The following is a 16,201-nucleotide window of genomic DNA, read 5'->3' as shown; positions in this document are numbered from 1 at the left end:
AGGACCACACAGGTAATCTCTGCTGCCCTCAGTGTGGGCTCCCATTTTCTTGCAGTCTCCCACTGGGTTGCCAAGTTAGATGCTAATCTCCTGTTATTTCACCCCTCACCCCAGAGTCAGGTTTTTCTGCTAGGCTCAGGGCTGGTGCAGACCTGAGGTCGCCCTGCTTATGACGTATGTCCAAAATGGCGCCTGCTCTGTCTTGCTCGCCTTTAAGAGGTGAGCGGAGAGAGAGAAACTCGTGTCCGTATCGGTCACTTTTTTAATTTTTTTCCTATCTCTCTTCTAGTTAGCCTGGTGAACTTTTCCCCACGGAGTTTCAAGCCTCGTTCCCTCTAGCCTCCTCTTTCCGCTTGCCCGCTGGTATCTCGGGCTATTGAGGTTCGGCTCACCTCGCGTTCCAGCTCTGGTGTGTTGAGTCTGCCGCTTGTGTCCCGAACTTGGGCTCCCACGCTCTCCACGCAGGTCCACTGTGAATCACTAGTTCCGGAAGAGTTTCCTCTGCTGTTTCATCCCCTACTCTTTCTTGACCCAGCAGTATCTCCACTTATATTAAACTTTCACTCCCCCCGGACTAATAGTGTGCTCCCTGCCTATTCCGCCATCTTGCTGCTCTCCACGGACTTTATTGTTTCGAATGATTTTATCAGGGAATATTTAATTGTGTTCTTGGAAACACTAATTGGTTCCACATGGAGACACCAGCTCTACACATTTGTATACAAATACCAAACCAGTTTGTCCGCATATGACTGGATGAAACAAGAAATATCTGGTTTTGTTTTGGCTAACCCAATTCAGAATATTGTGAGTTTCTGTGTTTGTGTTTTCTGGATATTATCGATGGACTTTATTGTTTTCGGATATGACTGGATGAAACCGGAAATATGCGGTATTATTTTGGCTAACTCAATCCCAGATATTACAACAGCCTCTGTGTTTGTGTATTCCTGATATAATTCACGGACTTTATTTTTTTGAATGTTTTTTATCAGGGAACATTTAATTTTGATCTTGGAAACAGAAATTGGTTCCACATGGAGACACCAGCTCCACACATTTGTATTTTCTAGGGAGAAAGCTAGAGGATCTGCGACAAACAAACATGATATTTCTGTTTGTATAGATGACATTTTATGCACTTCCCTAAAGAAAAGACTTTGCTTTTCTCCAAAACTCTTTTTACTGTGATTTTCTCGGTCCATTGCATACGAATTCCACACCGGTTTATTCTGATAAGCCTGGATAAAAACCGAAATATCCGGTTGTGTTTTGGCTAACTCAATCCAAAATATTGCTACAGATTCTGTGCTTGTGTTTTCTGGTTATTATCGATGGATTTATTGTTTTGAATGTTATTTATCAGGGAACATTTAATTTTGTGCTTGGAAACACTAATTGGTTCCACATGGAGACACCAGCTCTACACATTCATATTTTCTACAGAGAAAGCTAGGGGAACTGCAGCAAACAAATATGATATTTCTGTTTGTATAGATGACATTTTATGCACTTGCCTAACGAAAAGACTTTGCTATTCTCCAAAACCATTTTTTCTGTGAGTATCTGAGTGCATTGCATACGAATTCCACACCAGTTTACAGGATATGACGGGATAAAACTGGAAATATCCAATCCCAGATATTGCTACAGCCTCTGTGTTTGTGTATTCCTGATATTATCCACGGATTTTATTATTTGGAATGTTTTTTATCAGGGAACATTTAATTTTGTGCTTGGATACAGTAATTGGTTCCACATGGAGACACCAGCTCTACACATTCGTATTTTCTATGGAGAAATCTAGAGGAACTGCGGCAAACAAACGTGATATTTCTGTTTGTATCGATGACATTTTATGCACTTGCCTAACGAAAATACTTTGCTTTTCTCCAAAACCATTTTTACTGTGATTTTCTCAGTACACTTCATATGAATTCCACACCATTTTGTCCGGATATGACTGGATGAAACCGGTAACATTCGGTTTTGTTTTGGCTAACTCAATCTGAAATATTGCTACAGACTCTGTGTTTGTGTTTTCTGGATATTATCAATGGACTTTATTGCTTTGAATGTTTTTATCAGGCAACATTTAATTTCTACCGTTGAAACACTAAATGGTTCATCAAGGGGACACCAGCTCTACACATTTGTATTTTCTAGGGAGAAAGCTAGAGGAACTGCGTCAAACGAACATGATATTTCTGTTTGTATCGATGACATTTTATGCAGTTGCCTAACCAACATATTTTGCATTTCTCCAAAACCATTTTTACTGTGATTTTCTCGGTCCATTGCATACAAATTCCAAACGATTTTTCCGGATATGACTGGGTAAAAACAGAAATATCCGGTTGTGTTTTGGCTAACTCAATCTGAAATATTGTGATAGCCTCTGTGTTTGTGTTTTCTGGATATTATCGATGGACTTTATTGTTTTGAATGTTTTTTTCAGGGAACATTTAATTTTGTACCATAGAAAAACTAATTGATTCATCATGGGGACACCAATGCTACACATTCGTATTTTCTAGGCAGAAAGCTAGAGGAACTGCGGCAAACAAACATTATATTTCTGTTTGTATAAATGACATTTTATGCACTTGCCTAACGAAAAGACTTTGCTTTTCTCCAAAACCATTTTTACTGTGATTTTCTCGGTCCATTGCATACGAATTCCACAACAGATTGTGCAGATATTACTGGATGAAACCAGAAATATCGGGTTCTGTTTTGGCTAAACCAATCCCAGATATTGCTACAGTCTCTCTGTGTTCCTGATATTATCTACAGACTTTTTTTTAATGCTTTTTATCAGTGAACATTTTATTTTGTGCTTGGATACAGTAATTGGTTCCACATGGAGACACCAGGTGAACATATTCATATTTTCTATGGAGAAGGCTAGAGGAACTGCGACAAACAAACTTGATATTTCTGTTTGTATAGATGACATTTTATGCACTGGCCTAACAATAAGACTTTGCTTTTCTCCAAAACCATTTTTACTGTGATTTTCGGTCCATTACATCTGAATTCCAAATGTCTTTTTCCGGATATGACTGGATGAAACCAGAAATATCCATTTCTGTTTTGGCTAACACAATGTGAAATATAGTGAAAGTTCTGTGTTAGTTTTTCTGGATATTCTCGATGGACTTTATTGTTTTGAATGTTTTTATCAGGGAACATTAGTTTTGTGCTTGAAAACACAAATTTTTCCATATGGAGACACCATCTCTACATATTTGTATTTTCTAGGGCGAAAGCTGCAGGAACTACTGCAAACAAATATGATATTTCTGTTTGTATTGATGATAATTTATCTACTTGCCTAATGAAAAGATTTTGCTTTTTGACAAAGCATTTGTACTGTGATTTTCTCGGTCCACTGCATACGAATTCCACACCAGTTTGTCCGGATATGACTGGATGAAAGCGGAAATATCCGGTTGTGTTTTGACTAACTCCATCCCAGATATTGCTACAGCCTCTGTTTTTGTGCATTCCTGATATTATCCACAGACTTTATTGTTTTGAATGTTTTTTATCAGGGAACATTTAATTTTGTGCTTGTAATTACTAATTGTTTCCACATGGAGACACAAGCTCTACACATTCATATTTTCTAGGGAGAAATCTAGAGGAACTGTGGCAAACAAACATGATATTTCTGTTTATATAGATGACATTTTATACACTTGCCTAATGAAAAGACTTTGCTTTTCTCCAAAACCATTTATACTGTGATTTTCAAGGTCCATTGCATACGCCTTATAAACGTGTTTGTCCGGATATTACTGGATGAAACCAGAAATATCAGGTTCTGTTTTGGATAACTCAATCCCAGATATTGCCTCAGCCTCTGTGTTTGTGTATCCTGATATTATCCACAGACTTTATTGTTTTGAATGTTTTTTATCAGGAAACATTTAATTCTGTGCTTGGAATCACTAATTGGTTCCACATGGAGACACCAGCTCTACACATTCCTATTTTCTAGGGAGAAAGCTAGAGGAAATGAAGCAAACAAACATGATATTTCTGTTTGTATAGATGACATTCTATGCACTTGCCTAACGAAAAGACTTTGCTTTTCTCCAAAACCATTTTTACTGTGATTTTCTCGGTGCATAGCATACGAATACCACACCACGTTGTCCGGCTATGAATGGATGAAACCAGAAAAATCCGGTTTTGTTTTGCTAACTCAATCCCAGATATTGCTACAGCCTGTGTGTTTGTGTATTTCTGATATTATCCACAGACTTTATTGTTTTGAATGTTTTTTATCAGGGAACATTTTATTTTGAGCTTGGAAACACTAATTGGTTCCACATGGAGACACCAGCTCTACACATTCCTATATTTAGGGAGAAAGCCAGAGGAACTGTGGCAAACAAACATGATATTTCTGTTTGTATCGATGACATTTTATGCACTTGCCTAATAAAAAGACTTTGCTATTCTCCAAAACCATTTTTACTGTGATTTTCTCGGTCCATTGCCTACGAATTCCACAGAGGTTTCTCCGGATATGACTGGATGAAACCGGAAATATCTGATTTTCTTTTTGCTAACTCAATCCCAAATATTGCTACAGCTGCTGTGTTTTTGTTTTCTGGATATTATCAACGGACTTTATTTTTTTGAATGTTTTTTTATCGGGGAACATTTTATTTTGAGCTTGGATACAGTAATTGGTTCCACATGGAGACACCAGCTGAACACATTCGTATTTTCTAGGGAGAAATCTAGAGGAACTGTGGCAAACAAACATGATATTTCTGTTTGTATAGATGGTATTTTATGCACTTGCCCAACCTAAAGACTTTGCTATTCTCCAAAACCTTTTTTACTGTGAATACCTCGGTCCATTGCATCCGAATTCCAAACGACTTTTTCCAGATATGACTGGATGAATCCAGAAATATCCGGTTGTGTTTTGGCTAACTCAATCCGAAATATTGTGAAAGCATCTGTGTTTGTGTTTCCTGGATATTATCGATGGACTTTATTGTTTTGAATATTTTTATCAGGGAACATTTCATTTTGTACCGTAGAAACACTAATTGCTTCATCATAGAGACACCAGCTCTACACATTTGTATTTTCTAGGGAGAAAGCTAGAGGAACTGCGGCAAACAAACATGATACTTCTGTTTATATCCATGACATTTTATGCACTTTCCTAATGAAAAGCCTTTGCTTTTCTCCAAAACCATTTTTCTGTGATTTTCTTGGTAAACTTCATACAAATTCCACAGCTGTTTGTCCAGATATGACTGGATGAAACCGTAAATATCCAGTTTTGTTGTGGCTAACTCAATCCCAGATATTGCTAGAGCCTCTGTGTTTGTGTATTCGTAATATTATAAATGGACTTTATTGTTTTGAATATTTTTATCAGTGAACATTTAATTTTGTGCTTGTAATCACTAATTGGTTCCACATGGAGACACCAGCTCTACACATTCGTATTTTCTGGGGAGAAAGCTAGAAACTGCGGCAAACAAACATGATGTTTCTGTTTGTATAGATGACATTTTATGCTTTTGCCTAAGGAAAAGACTTTGCTTTTCTCCAAATTCATTTGTACTGTGATTTTCTCAGTCCATTGCATACGAATTCCACACCAGTTTGTCCAGATATGACTTTATGTAACCGGAAATATCCGGTTTTGTTTTTGCTAACTCAATCCCAGATATTTCTACAGTCTCTGTGTTTGTGTTTTCTGTTTTGTATTTTTTTCATCAGGGAATATTTAATTTTGTACCACAGAAACACTAATTGGTTCATCATGGGGACACTACCTCTACACATTCTCATTTTCTAGGGAGAAAACTAGAGTAACTGCAGCAAACAAACATGATATTTCCGTTTGTATAGATGACATTTTTTGCACTTGCCTAACGAAAAGACCTTGCTATTCTCGAAAATCATTTTACTGTGATTTTCTCGGTTCATTGCATACAAATTCCACACCAGTTAGTCCGGATATGACTGGATGAAACCAGAAATATACGATTGTGCTTTGGCTAACTTAACCTGAAATATTGTGAAAGCCTCTGTGTTTTTGTATTCCTGATATTATCTAAGGACTTTATTGTTTTGAATGTTTTTATCAGGGAGCATTTTATTTTGTGCTGCGAAACACTAATTGATTCATCATGGGGACACCAACTCTACACATTCGTATTTTCTAGGGTGAAAGCTAGAGGAACTGCGCCAAACAAACATGATATTTCTGTTTTTGAGATTACATTTTATGCACTTGGCTAACGAAGAAACTTTGCTTTTCTCCAAATCCATTTTTACTGTGATTTTCTCGGTCCATTGCATAGGAATTCCACACCAGTTTGTCCGGTATGACTGGATGAAACGAGAAATATCCAGTTGTGTTTTGGCTAACTCAATCCCTGATAGTGCTACAGCCTCTGTTTTTGTGTATTCCTGATATTATCCACGGACTTTATTGTTTTGCATGTTTTTATCAGGGAACATTTAATTTTGTACCATAGAAACACTAATTGGTTCCACATGGAGACACCAGCTCTACACATTCGTATTTACTAGGGAGAAATCCAGAGGAACGGTGGCAAACATACATGATATTGCTGTTTGTATCGATGACATTTTATGCACTTGCCTAAGGAAAGGTCTGTGCTTTTCTCCAAAACCATTTTTACTGTGATTTTCTTGGTACATTGCAGATGAATTCCACACGAGTTTACTGGATATGACTGGATGAAACCGGAAATATCTGGTTTCATTTTGCTAACTCAATCGCAGATATTGCTACAGCCTCTGTGTTTTTGTATTCCTGATATTATCCACGGATTTTATTGTTTTGAATGCTTTTTAGCGGGGAACATTTTATTTTGAGCTTGCAAACACTATTTGGTTCCACATGGAGACACCAGTTCTACACATTCGTATTTTCTAGGGAGAAATCTAGAGGAACTGAAGCAAACAAACATGATATTTCTGTTTGTATAGATGACGACATTTTATGCACTTGCCTAACGAAAAGACTTGGCTTTTCTCTAAAACCATTTTTACTGTGATTCTCTCGGTCCATGGCATACGAATTCCACATAAGTTTGTCCTGATATGACTGGATGAAACCAGAAATATCAGGTTCTGTTTTGGATAACTCAATCCCAGATATTGCTACAGCCTCTGTGTTTGTGTGTCCTGATATTATCCATGGAGTTTATTGTTTTGAATGTTTTTTCAGGGAACATTTTATTTTGAGCTTGGAAACACTAATTGGTTCCACATGGAGACACCAGCTCTACACATTCGTATTTTCTAGGGAGAAAGCTAGAGGAACTTTGGTAAACAAACATGATATTTCTGTTTGTATCAATGACATTTTATGCACTTGCCTAACGAAAAGACTTTGCTTTTCTCCAAAACCATTTTTACTTTGATTTTCTCGGTCCCCTGCATACCATTCCAACCAGTTTTTCCAGATATTACTGAATGAAACCGGAAATATCCGGTTTTGTTTTGGCTAACTCAATCCCAGATATTGCTACAGCCTCTGAGTTTCTGCATTCCTGATATTACCAACAGACTTTATTGTTTTGAATGTTTTTAATTTTGTACCGTTGAAACACTAATTATCCACAGGGAGACACCAGCTCTACACATTTGTATTTTCTAGGGAGAAAGCTAGAGTAACTGTGGCAAACAAACATATTTCTGTTTGTACAGATGACATTTTATGCACTTGCCTAACGAAAAGACTTTGCTTTTCTGCAAAACCATTTGTACTGTGATTTTCTCGGTCCATTGCATAGGAATTCCACACCAGATTGTAAGGATATGACTGGTTGAAACCAGAAATATCCGGTTGTGTTTTGGCTAACTCAATCCCAGATATTGTTACAGCCTCTGTGTTTGTGTTTTCTGGATATTATCCACAGACTTTATTGTTTTGAATGTTTTTTATCGGAGAACATTTTATTTTGATCTTGGATACAGTAATTGGTTCCACATGGAGACACCAGCTCTACATATTAGTATTTTCTAGGGAGAAACCTGGAGGAACTGCGACAAACAAACATGGTATTTCTGTTTCTCTACATGATATTTTATGCATTTGCCAAACGAAAAGACTTTGCTATTTTCCAAAACCATTTTTACTGTGATTTTCTCGGTCCACTGCATACGAATTCCACACCAGTTTGTCCAGATATGACTGGATGAAATCGGAAATATCTGGTTTTGTTTTGGCTAACTCAATCCCAGATATTGCTACAGCCTCTGTGTTTGTGTTTTCTGGATATTATCCACAGACATTATTGTTTTGAAAGATTTTTATTGGGAATATTTTTTTTGAGCTTGGATACAGTAATTGGTTCCACATGGAGACCCCAGCTCCACATATTCCTATTTTCTAGGGAGAAAGCTAGAGGAACTGCAGCAAGCAAACATGATAATTCTGTTTGTATCGATGACATTTTATGCACTTGCCTAACCAAAAGACTTTGCTTTTCTCCAAAACCATTTTTACTGTGATTTTATCGGCCCATTGCATATGGGTTCCACACCACTTTGTCCGGATATGACTGGATGAAACTGGAAATATCCAGTTTTATTTTGGCTAACTCCATCCCAGATATTGCTACAGCCTCTGTGTTTGTACATTCCTGATATTATCCACTGACTTTATTGTTTTGAATGTTTTTTATCAGGGAACATTTAAAAACACCAGGATTTTTTTTTTCATTTCCAATTATCTATATATACAGAAGATCGATTCAGTATATAATTAGTAAAGATCTCAAGAGTTTGTACCCATGAAGAAACACAAAGTGTAAAAATACTGTTTCAGTACTAATTATAGCATTACTGCACATGAGACAACACATTAAGGACAGATCCCACATGGGATGTAACCACACAGTGACTCCTGTTGCTGACTTAACAATTTGACACTCTTGTTCGTGGCGTCAGTAATTACATTCATAATTTCTACGGAGAAACCTATAGGAATTGCGGCAAACAAACATGATATTTCTGTTTCTATAGCTGACATTTTATGCACTTGCCTAACAAAAATACTTGATTTTCTCCAAAACATTTGTACTGTGATTTTCTCGGTCCATTGCGTATGAATTCCACACCACTTTGTCCGGATATGACTGGATGAAACCAGAAATATCCGGTTGTGTTTTGGCTAACTCAATCTCTGATATTGCTAAAGCCTCTGTGTTTGTGTATTCCTGATACTATCCATAGACTTTATTGTTTTGAATGTCTTTTATCAGGGAAAATTTAATTTGTCCTGCGAAACACTAATTGTTTCCACATGGAGACACCAGCTCTACACATTCGCATTTTCTAGGGCGATAGCTAGAGGAACTGCGGCAAACAAACATGATATTTCTGTTTGTATTGATGACATTTTATGCACATGCCTAATGAAAAGACTTTACTTTTCTCCAAAACCATTTTTACTGTGATTTTCTCAGTCCATTGACTACGAATTCCAAACCACATTGTCCGGATATGACTGGATGAAACCAGAAATATCCAGTTGTGTTTTGATTAACTCAATCCCAGATATTGCTACAGCTTCTGTGTTTGTATATTCCTGATATTATCCACGGAATTTATTGTTTTGAATGTTTTTGTTCAGGGAACATTTAATTTGGTTCTTGGAAACACTACTTGGTTCCACATGGAGACACCAGCTCTACACATTCATATTTTCTCGGAGAAATCTAGAGGACCTGCGGCAAACAACATGAAATTTCTGTTGGTATAGATGACATTTTATGCACTTGCCTAACGAAAAGACTTTGCTTTTCTGTAAAACCATTTTTACTGTGATTTATTCAGTCCATTGCATATGAATTCCACACCACTTTTTCCGGATATGACTGGATGAAAACAGAAATATCCTGTTGTGTTTTGGCTAACTCAGTCCAAAATATTGTGAAGCCTCTGTGTTTGTGTTTTCTGGATATTATCGATGGACTTTATTTTTTTGAAAGTTTTTATCAGTGAACATTTAATTTTTTACCGTAGAAACACTAATTGGTTCTTCATGAGGACACCAGCTCTACACATTTGTATTTTCTAGGGAGAAACCTAGAGGAACTGCTGCAAACAAACATGATATTTCTGTTTGTATCGATGACATTTTATGCACTTGCCTAAAGAAAAGACTTTGCTTTTGTCCAAAACCATTTTTACTGTGACTTTCTCGGTCCATTGCATACGAATTCCACAGGAGTTTGTCCGGATATGACTGGATGACACCAGAAATATCTGGTTGTGTTTTGGCTAACTCAATCCCAAATTTTGTGAAAGCCTCTGTATTTGTGTATTCTGGATATTATCAATGGACTTTATTGTTTTGAATGTTTTCTATCGGGGAACATTTTATTTTGAGCTTGGAAACAGTAATTTGTTCCAAATGGAGACACCAGCTCTACACATTCGTATTTACTAGGGAGAAAGCTAGAGGAACTGAAGCAAACAAACATGATATTTTTGTTTCTCTAGACGTCATTTTATGCACTTTCCTAATGACATTTTATGCACTTGCCTAACGAAAAGACTTTGCTTTTCTCCAAAACCATTTTTCCTCTGATTTTCTCCGTGCATTGCATCCAAATTCCACACCAGTTTGTCCGGATATGACTGGATGAAACCAGAAATATCCGGTTGTGTTTTGGCTACTCAATCCCAGATATTATTACAGCCTCTGTGTTTGTGTATTCCTGATATTATCCACAGACTTTATTGTTGTAAATATTTTTTATCAGGGAACATTTAATTTTGTGCTGCAAAACACAAATAGTTTCCACATGGAGACACCCACTCTACAAATTCGTATTTTCTAGGGAGAAAGCTAGAGGAAGTGCGACAAAAAATCATGATATTTCTGTTTGTATAGATGACATTTTATGCACTTGCCTAACGAAAAGACTTTGCTTTTCTCCAAAACCATTTGTACTGTGATTTTTTTTGTTTCATTGCATACGAATTCCACACCAGTTTGACCGGATATGACTGGATGAAACCAGAAATATACGGTTGTGTTTTGCCTAACTCAATCCGAAATATTGTGAAAGCCTCTGTGTTTGTGTTTCTGGATATTATCAACGGACTTTATTTTTTTTTCTTTTTTTTTAACTTTTATTTAATGAATGTAAATTTCCAGTGTACAGCTTATGGATTACAATGGCTTCCCCCTCCCATAACTTCCCTCCCACCCACAACCCTCCCCTCTCCCGCTCCCTCTCCCCTTTCATTTGCATCAAGATTCATTTTCAGTTCTCTTTTTATATAAAAGATCAAGTTAATATATATGAAGTAAAGATTTCAACAGTTTGCACCCACATGGAAACACAAAGTGAAACATACTGTTTGAGTTCTAGTTATAGCATTAAATCACAATGTACAGCACATTAAGGACAGAGATCCCACATGAGGAGCAAGTGCACAGTGGCTCCTGTTGTTGACCCAACAAATTGACACTCTAGTTTATGGCGCCAGTAACCATCCTAGGCTGTCGTCATGAGTTGCCAATGCTATGGAAGCCTTCCAAGTTTACCAACTCTGATCATATTTAGACAAGGTCATAAAAGACAGAGTGAGGATAGTAACCAATGATCCTAAGAGTGGCATTTACCAGGTTTGAACAATTGTACAGCATTAAGTGAGGAAGAGGACCATCAGTACACACAGGTTGGGAGTAGAGCCATTGGTGGTAGAGTAGAGGTTATGATTACAAAGGAATGAGGCCCAAGTGCACTAGACAGGGCCGAGAACAAAGGACAGAGTCATTATTAGAGGAGCTAATAAAGGTGCTTTCTAGATACAAGTAATTTTTCTGATTGAGAGGCAAATAGAACCTGATAGAAGGGGCTTGATAATAATCTGGTGGGCTTTAGGCCTTGTAAATTCAGAGACCCAGACCTATCTATCTCTTCACATAGGGTATATCTAAGGGAGGTGTGAACCTCCTAGGGGAAGGCATTCTGTTGACTTTCATTACTTGGCTGGCCTGGAAGGAAAGCTGGCCAGGTAAAGGCAGGGGGCATCTCTAACAAGAAATTTACAGTTCTGCCTGCAATGTTGCTGACCCTACTTGACCATCCCCTCAGCTGCAGTGGTCACTTTGGAAGTTGTGCTGCGTGAAGGGCTTTTCAGCTTAGAGCCAATAAGATCTGTGGCTCTGACCTGGGCATCCTTCGACTCCAGGGCAGGTCCATTTCCAGTGATCCAACTCTTGGCAGAGCTGCCAGGGCTCTTCACAAGCTGACTTCTGCTGAAGCCCAGGCTTACCACATTGAAAGCCACTGCAGTGGACTGGCCTGTTGGGTCTCCTTGAGGGCAGATCACTGTACAGATCAGCCATTAATAGGCCTGCCACCCATTGCTTCTGATGCCTAGCTTTCTTTTCCTCCTGGTTTGTGTTAAAGCAGACCAGAGGATGCAAGTCAAGGGAATGCCAAAGTCCTATCTCTAATCTTCTGCGGCCTGAACTACAAGTCTATAGTCACAGGCATGTTCTGTAGTAGTTTTTCTAAGGTAGACAATGCCCATGAGGAAAATTATATTCTCACTTTCAAACTTTCTTTCCCTTTGGTCTGAAAGGGAGGTTTTTTCTACTTACTGTATACTTTGCTGATGGCAAAGTGAATCTACTATGAGATTATTATTTAAGTTCTTATTTTGGCTATGCTATTACAGAAAAATGTTAGCCATCTCTTTTATAAGGTCTAAAGATTAAATTGTGCATCCTACAGATTCCTTCATAATAGAATTAGTTTCCTACCTTGAAGAGAATAGAGAAATGAAAGAACAAGTTGGGCTTAGAATAGAGAAATGAGGGAGCAAGTCCTAGATCGCTTGCTGACAATAGCAATATTACATGAATACTTAGCAAACCGTTTCAACCATTAGATAAGAACTTAAGAAAACATTTACCAGAAGGTCCAATGCCTTCTATAAATTTTAAGAATCATGTATTTGAAAACACCTCTTAAATATCTACCATGGTGTAGTTTGTTTAGCCAGTAAACTTAAGCACAACCATCTAAAATGTTTTTAGTTTCTTTCTACCAACAAGTATAAAAGATATGATACAGAGATTCAGGTCACACTAATTAAAATGTATCTTTGATTGATTTTAGCAGCTTAAATTTATGGACAATCTTATCTATAAGCCATTTAAAATAAAACTCTTAATAAAATTTCCCCATGTGGACATACAATATGTACACACATATAACATAGCATAATAGACCAATATAGCAATTTTAATAATAGCTTTTAAAATCTTTAACTCATTTTGTAGATTGCCAATGGATTTGAATTGCTTTTTGTTTTTAGTAACGTCAGTTAACCATACTTTCTCTCAGTTGGTACTGTTAATACATTATTGGCTTCATCTGTTTACAGAGCCATCCCAAAGTACTGAATACAATAAAAGTGGCTGGAAAAAGTCCATAGGAACCTATAGGAGGACAGCTAAACACAGAACCAACAATGCTTTAGTTTTATGAGCAGCACATCATATATAACTGTGGATGACAAAAGACTATAAATCGCCATGTTTAAAATTATAAACTCATCAACCAACAAGAGGCACTTGCTTACTTCACAGTATTTTTGAAAGCACCTGTAGGATTTGACAAGTATTTAACCCTTTAGGCCTCTGGGGCTTTCTCATTAAGACAACTGTCATGTCTAGTAACACAAGATCATTAGACTTTTTAATTCTCAAACATTTGTATTAATAGCATTTTCCATTATAGAAACTTAAAGTCTGGTACCACATCACATCCTGACATTCCTTCTAATATGATCCAAATAGCCTGCTTAGTTGGTGTCTCTATAAGATGGGAGACATAGGTTCTTCGATTTTTTCAGTTGGGCCAAACTGGACAAACCAAAGTCCAGGATTTACTGGAAATTTTAGAGACCAGATTGTTTGAAACTTTGATTTTTTGAATGCCTGTCAAGAATGCCAAGAAGGCTCAAAATCCAAAATATCTGGTTGAAATAAGATTCCTTAAAATCATGACATAACATAGACCAAATTTGATCATTGTTACAAGGTGATTATTCAAATCTTTGAAAAGAAGCTAGTAGTTAAATAACCCATAGCTCTTAATAAAAATTCAGCTGTTTTTGAACATTTCGAATGTAACAGACATCAAGAGCACATAATAGATTACTTTAACACATTGCTTTAACAGAGCATCAGAGTTTAATTCTATGTCAAAGAGAAATTGAGCTTCCTGTGATCTTTTGCTGTGAGGTTTCCTTCCTTTACCTTCTTTCATATTGGTGACCGTGTTTCTGTGTCTCTGTGTGTAACACATCTTTAAGCATCTTTGGCAGGGCAGGATGAGTGGCAACAAATTCTTTCAGTTTCTGTTTGCTATGAAAAGTCTTAATTTCACCTTCATTCACAAATGAGAGCTTTGCAGGATATAGTATTCTGGGCTGGCAGTTTTTCTCTCTTAATACCTGGGCTATGTCTCGCCATTCCCTTCTAGCTTGTAGGGTTTCTGATGAGAAGTCTGCTGTGAGTCTAATTGGAGATCCTCTAAGAGTAATCTGACGTTTCTCTCTTGCACATTTTAGGATCTTTTCTTTATGTTTCACTGTGGTGAGTTTGATTACAACATGTCGTGGTGAGGATCTCTTTTGGTCATGTTTACTAGGGGTTCTATAAGCTTCCTGTACTAAGATGCCTCTGTCCTTCTCCAAACCTGGGAAATTTTCTGCTAGTATCTCACTGAAAATGCCTTCTAATCCTTTCTCCCTCTCCATGCCTTCAGGAACTCCTAGAACCCGAATGTTGGTTTTTTTAATAGTATCCTGTAGATTCCTGACAATATTTTTTAGATTTCTGATTTCTTCTTCTTTTTTTGGTTTGCCTGTTTCCTTTCCTGTTCTCCGTCTTCTAAGTCTGATATTCTCTCTTCTGCTTCACCCATTCTGGTTTTAAGGCTCTCTAATGTGTTTGTCATTTGATCTATTGAATTCTTCATTTCATTATGATTTCTCGTCACTATCACAGTTTCTTGTTCCACTAGTTGTTTAATTTCATTTTGATTCCTCCTTAATATTTCATTTTCACGAGAGAGATTTTCTATCTTGTCCATTAAGGATTTCTGTAGTTCAAGAATTTGTTTTTGAGAACTTCTTAATGCTCTTATCAATTTTTTGAGATCCGCTTATTGCATTTCTTCAATCTCATCGTCTTCATAATCTTGAATTGGGGTGTCTTTTTCATTTGGGGGCGTCATAGTGTCTTCCTTGTTCTTGTTAGCTTGGTTGTTGTGTTTGTTGTTTGGCATGTTGGAGATATTTGGTTTCTTCAATGTGGTGTTTTTTCTAGTTACACTATGGCTCTATATTAAGTGGACTGTCTGCTTTCAGTGGAGTCTTAGAGGCTTGAGATGAGTGTGGACTGAGAGCTGTGTTTGGTTCCTCAGGGTTGAGGGTGTGTCAAAGATGACACTCCCAGGTTAGTTGTGGTAAATCTCTCTTTCTTTTTTTGATTCAAAAGGGAAGTAATTCTGCAAAGCTGAACATAATTGGAGGTAGTTAGCAGGCAAATGATATACTCACAGGAGCCAGAGATCAGAAGCTCTTTCCCAAGCACCACACAGGGAATCTCTGCTGCCCTCAGTGTGGGCTCCAATTCTCCTGCAGTCTCCCACTGGGTTGCCAAGTTAGATCCTAAACTCCTGTTATTCACCCCTCCCCCCAGAGTCAGGTGTTTCTGCTAGGCTCAGGGCCGGTGCAGACCTGAGGTCGCCCTGCTTATGACCTATCTCCAAAATGGCGCCTGTTCTATCTTGCTCAACTTTGAGAGTTGAGCGGAGAGAGAGAAACTTGTGTCTGTATCGGTCACTTTTTAATTTTTTTCCTCTCTCTCTTCTAGTTAGCCTGGTGAATTTTTCCCCACAGAGTTTCAAGCCTCGCTCCCTCTAGCCTCCTCTTTCCACTTGCCCGTTGGTGTCTCGGGCTATTGAGGTTCGGCTCACCTCACGTTCCAGCGATGGTGTGTTCAGTCTGCCGCTTGTGTCCCGAACTTGAGAATCCCACGCTTTCCACGCAGGTCCACTGTGAATCACTAGTTCCAGAAGTGTTTCCTCTGCTGTTTCATCCCCTACTCTTCCTTGACCCTGCAGTATCTCCACTTATATTA

The sequence above is a fragment of the Lepus europaeus genome, unplaced genomic scaffold, assembly GCF_033115175.1.
Source record: "Lepus europaeus isolate LE1 unplaced genomic scaffold, mLepTim1.pri SCAFFOLD_28, whole genome shotgun sequence".
Taxonomy (NCBI): domain Eukaryota; kingdom Metazoa; phylum Chordata; class Mammalia; order Lagomorpha; family Leporidae; genus Lepus; species Lepus europaeus.
The sequence above is the reverse complement of the archived record's forward strand: the minus strand, read 5'-3'. Positions refer to the sequence as shown.